At 34.2% G+C, this 6000-nt stretch overlaps 1 long non-coding RNA gene across 1 annotated transcript in view; it reads left to right on the forward strand.

Annotated features, from left to right (window-relative positions):
• Window positions 1-5733, forward strand: part of LOC142056434 (uncharacterized) — a 33159-nt gene extending 27426 nt beyond the window's left edge. Inside the window, exons 5-6 of the long non-coding RNA XR_012660334.1 lie at window positions 309-374; window positions 2054-5733. This is a non-coding gene — a long non-coding RNA (uncharacterized LOC142056434). The remainder of the gene's footprint in view (window positions 1-308; window positions 375-2053) is intronic.
• The last annotated feature ends 267 nt before the right edge of the window (window positions 5734-6000 follow it).

Raw genomic sequence — 6000 nt, forward strand, 5'->3', positions numbered from 1 at the left:
ATTTAGTAGCCACATTGTATTTTAAACCTGTTATCCAAGTTGTCTGAAGTTCTCTTTCCGTGTTTTGCCTCTTTATTAAATAACGGAGATGTGTGCTTATTTAAGAGACTTCAGTCATAAGTCTCCCCGCCGATGAGGGGACTGCCTTTTCCTCGCTGGCTGCCTCACAGTCACCTACAGATCACAAAAACTGGGAAGAGAACTGGGCTTAAACAAATGGAATTATTTTTTGCATATTGATGTCTTGCTGCAATGATTGTAGACTGTCACTGTGCTTAACTCCTCTTTGTCCATTTGGATCTCCTAAGGGTTTATGATACACACGATTCTTTCATCTGAGAACAAGATAGACAACACGGCCTTCTGAGTACAAGGTAATTTATTTTTAGGTGGTAAAAACGCATTATGCTTCAAAACCATTGCATCACACATTACTTATTGTTACAAAGTTGAATATGAACCAAATAAACCTACACACTGGCAAATCTTACACTTTTCTTGCAATTACAGAATGCTTTAGAAAAGCTCTTCCTAGATGTTACAGTCCCCTTTCTATTTAATCTTATTTTCTGGTTAGTGTTTTTGGCCAAAATTTTGCCTGCACATAAATAGCGCAGACTGTCAGGCTGTATAGGATCTAATAATAAGAGCACTAAGTGTGACAAAATAAGAGATTGTATTTTGCTTTTTTGTGATCTATTCTACGGAACTTTTCCAGGAATCAAGAACAGTTGCTTATCAGAAATTTGTTTGCAAAGAAGAAAATTCAATATAAATTCACATATCAAAACAGAAAAAGAAAAAAAATAATCTGTTTAATAACATAGCAGTCTTTGTTAATTAGATGCTAGCTGACCATATCTGCACATGAGGGTGGGGAGGGAAATTAAATTACTACTTTCCATGTATCCTTTCCCTATGCCTAAAATTTAGTTCCTCACCCTGAAGGAGGAAAAGGGTCAAATTACAGATTACAAACTAATTCATTTTACACATTTATTCATAGCATGCTTTGTATTTATTTGTCCAAATCCACTGAGCAGGGAATTATATATACTTACACATTCAGGTCCCAAATTTTAAAAAAGAATAGAAAAGAACAACATAAAAATAGAAAGGTGTTTTTCTTCTTTGACATTGTAGTGTTGATAACTCATTACCATATTTTCACTCTGAGAATAAAAAAAGGACACTTTTCACAGGAAGATCCCATTTCATTTAATTTTTTCCCTTCAGTTACTTCATTAGTTTTCCTTCAGTTACTGATTGTCAACTGAGGTATGGTTTCTTTCATTTGCCCACCCAACTTCTGTCACTTTAAAAAAAAAACACAAAAAAACCCCACAAACTAAAACTAATTGGGGTGCTCAAATTGCATTAGAAAACATCTGCTACACCTATTCAAAATTCTTTTAAAGCAAACTGTATCAAAGTACTCTGATTGCCTGCATTTTGACCCAATCACCAAATCCAAAAGGATTAATATGACTTTTCACAGTTCCATAAATGTCCCTGGATCTCATTTTAATTGACCTCCTAATTCCAAAAATACACTCACCATCTAAAAAGCTGTCAGAAAGAAGAGTAACATTTACTTTGAAAGTCTCTAGATGGCACCCATTTGAAACTGTTTTCCACTTTTAAAATCATATTTCTGTAAGAACAATTGCCGTTAACAAATTACGTAGCATTGGACATCAGAAAATAGGAAGACTGATTCACTGAGGTGGAGTGGTTTCAGTAACAGCTGTCTAGATAAAAATATAATTATGTAGAGCAAGGTAATAAGCTTGATTAATTTCAGTGGTTTAGGAAGATAAAACATAGGCCAAACTGTAAAATGGTGTATTTGTCTTAACATCAACAGAGCTATACTGATTTTTCTTGTAAATTGTCAGTATATAATTAACGATATGTTCACTCCCGTTGATCTAGTTTCACATTACAGAAACATTACTCCTTCAGAAATGCTTAATTATATTTCTTTTTCACATAAACATACTCCTTGATCATGATCTTAACATTACTTCTTCCATTTTTCTATTTCATACAGTTCCCCTACTCCTCCACCTAAAGGCCACCTAAATGTTCTAAGAAGTAAACAAATCACTTTGATGAGAAAACAAATATTAATTAAACTACCATACATCACAAAACTTACTCCTACTGAAATAAAACCTTTACGTATGAGTATAATAATACCAGGTCCTAAATGGACACGTATGTGTCAGGATATGTTTCCTCAACAACCTATGGACTAATTCCTTTTGAGCTTTTCTAAACTCTTTTCCTCATTACAGTAGAAATTTTCTATCAGAAGAAATATTACCAACATTATTTTATCCCATTAAATAATATTACCTTCAAGATTAAAACTCAGCTGTTTTAGAGCACTCTAAAACAGATTAAGTACAAATCAATATTCATGTAGTGACTAGATGAAGTTCCTTTTGATTAAAAAAAAAATATCCCCCTCCAAGCTGAATCCATGTTTTCTGGCAGCATTTTAATTGAAAAATAATACAGATATAAGCAATTTCTGGCACCATGATTTCTCCTACAGAGAATATTAACTCTCTGTTCATGTTAACTTTCATCTCACTCTTTTTCTGGGGTACTGAAATATTAAACCACTAACATAAAAAAAAGAGAAAATTTTAAAACCAATTCCTCTGCAATTACTATAAAGAAATAAGAGAACCAATAATAAAACACATTTAAAGTGAAACAGCTATTAAAATTCACACACACTTCTTCACCTCACTCCTACCTACTCCCTACAGCTTCTATATTATGTAGCTGGAACTTTACAGTAAAATAAAAAGGAAATAATTTTTAGCTAAACATACTGAAGAAGGTCCTGCTAAACTAGGCTACTTTTCAGGAAGTATAAATCCACCTATGTGACTAGTATGGCAGAAATAAAACAACCACAGCTTTTATACAGAGAATTAGGTAATTCTTTAATCTAGCCTTAGATAGATTTTATTCAACGCTTACATAGATATAAACTGTAAGAAGCAAGAAAAATCCACAACGCACCTATCCAAACTTCACTAGAAGGGATTGTTGTTAGTCAAGCTACTAACCAATAGATACAAAGGACAACTAGAAAACTCAGAAGACGGATAACTCAGGAAGCACACTGATCATACCACAGCTGGGCATCAGTACTTCAGCAGCGCACAGGAATTAAGAGCAAGTGTCAACATCTGAATCTTCCTCTCCCTGCTGCTCAGGATAAACCATGATTGACTGGAGCAGATCAGATTAAGGACAGCTGGTTCTTAGAGTCCTACTGGAATGGAATAAAGCTGATGACTCTGGGTTGATAATAGGAGGTTAGCTAGTATTGATTACCAAAGCTACCAATTTTTTCTCTATTATGTAGAGCAGTATAAGGACTTTTTGCATTGCTTGATGATGATGTGGATTTTCCTAACAGCAATATCTGTGCAAAAATAGTGAGGAAAAAGAGAATTGAGGTATTATTCTTTTAATATTGCTTTGACTTGTTTTATATGTTTTTTGTTAATTTTATCATAATAGTAATGCTGACTATTTTATTTCAAGCATATAAAGGATATTATAGCTCTAATATGGGCCCACTAGACAACCATGGAAAGAAAATTAGTTATACTATTTACATATGTATGAGGGTAGCCATTTTTATAAGAGCCATTTCACAAATTGGTATGGAACTCAGAGAGATGAGCTCTCTTTTTTTTTTTTTTTTTCTTTCCCCTGAAGCCACACAGAACCCAGACTCCCCTGAGATTTAATACCTCATATGGATGTTTATGTAGTTTCTCTGTGTCCCTTATTTCTCAAATTGTAGAAATGGCTTTGCAAGGCAGACACCAAATATTTACTATGTTCTTTATAACCTCCACCCCACTGAAAATGAATGAAGTATGCTCTTCTCTTTGCTGAGCTGTACTGTTTCTTAACACCAATTTCATTTTTAATAGGAGTTTCAAAGCATTGCAGTTAGCTGCAAAAAAAAAAATCCAATTTGCATAATGTTATAAAAATGCTTCTCATGCTGTGTTAGAACCTCTCTTAAATGCATTTCATTTCATGATGATGGCAACTGTATCCCCTGTTAAGCCACAAGGGTTATTGCATTGAGTTTTGCTCCAAAAGACATTTAAGCATACGCATAACTTTTTCAGTTTTCTAGTTTAATTTGCTTTACTAGGCATGAACTTGAGCTTAGAATTGCACTCATACCTAGGAACTTTGCTAGACTGGAGCTTGGCTGTTGCTGAATATGGTTGTCCAACAATGACGCTTTGATCTTTCCAGCGCAAAACTATATGCTTTGACATGCTTGACTGTCAGCTTTTAAAGGTTAAATAAAAATCATGTACTTTGCAGTGCTTCTTTACTGCATTACCCTTCATATTCAGACAGAGACTTGTTGCATTAGCAGAAAAAAAAGGAAGCTATGGGTAACTGATTACTGCCTTTTAAAGACAGAAGAAATCACATGGTCAGCCAGTTAGATCACTTACTAGAACACTACAGTACTGCGTTTCATCAGTCTTGCAATAAAGCCCAGCAGGTCTTATGTAAAGGAAGCCTATCTTTCAGAAGGCATTGAGATTTAATTTGAAAACATCAGAACATAAAGAATGCACATTTACCTTTTTTGTTACTGTTGTTCCAGTTATTAATGACTGTTGTTGTGATACATTGAAAATAAAAAGCACAAGACATACTGGGCTAACTTTCAGCCACTGTTTTTATATCTTCCTCTATTGAAAAGCCTTTTTAATCCAAGTATTTTCTGTCCTTAAAAACAGTTATAAGTTGAAATCTGTTCACTTTTTGGTATGTTTGATAATACTTATGTGCAATATTTGTCATGTTTGTCTTATTTCTTTTGATGGTATTGAAGGTCAAAAATAGTGTTTCCTGTTGGAAACAAAAACAACTAAAAAACCAATCCTTACAATCATCTCTGGCTAAGTATTTGCAGAAAAATCTAGCAGCAAAAAGCCTTTTTAAATTAATTGTTTAAGCTTGTACAGCCTTCAGAAAAGATTGTTGAGTTCAGTCTGAAAGGTACTTCAGAGCCTTTTCCCACTCAAAGAGAGAAAGCAAATGGAGAAAATTCTGTTTGCTCATGGTCACTAACACATTATTTTTAATTAATTTCCTTTAGACACACTTGTATCTACAGGTATGTAGATGTGATAAATGCACATAAAAAAAAGGCTGTGAATCTCCTGCACGCTTGACAGACTTACAGCAAATGTAGATTTATTTGTTTAAATATATAATTATAGGCATGAGCCAACCATCCAAAATAAATCAGAATTACACCTATAAATGAGGTCTGATCTACCTTCACCTCTCATACATGACTCATGGATGGCAATGTTTTTTAATTATAAAGCCATATATCCCAAAGCGTGATTGAGTCAAGAAAAGAGAGATGGACACATGAAACATCAAACAAATTGGAGTCACCCATTTACAGATGTGTGCAGCCTGAGCAAGCTGATCAGGATTTATACTAAGCAACAACAGTTCTAGGTACCCCACAGTTTTTCAGAATTTTAATTATTATCATCTGTTTCGTGTTATAATGGGGGTAGGAAATTACATTGTCTGATGACCTTAAATGTGTTAATTTGGAAAATAAGAGTAAAGTTTTCAGCCAGCTAGACAAGAATACACTCTAGTAGTCCAACTTTTTAAAACAAACCAGGAGCACTACTGTAAGACTTCAAGACAGAGTTAATGTTTGACAATATCTTCATTGTTACTGTGAAACATCATTAAATAAATAAATAAATAAATAAACCAAAGAGCTTCACATAGGAAATCCTCGACTAACTGTATGGTTCTACATGGTGCAAATCAGAGATATGAGACCGAGCCCTGAAAGGAAGAGTTGTTGTGTTTGCCCTAGCTGTTATGGCCCCTTGTCATGTTAATTAGCTTCTCAGGTTTGGGTAGCTAGGAGGTTCTGCACAGCTTTTCCTTCTG

Source organism: Phalacrocorax aristotelis, chromosome 4, assembly GCF_949628215.1.
Source record: "Phalacrocorax aristotelis chromosome 4, bGulAri2.1, whole genome shotgun sequence".
NCBI lineage: Eukaryota > Metazoa > Chordata > Aves > Suliformes > Phalacrocoracidae > Phalacrocorax > Phalacrocorax aristotelis.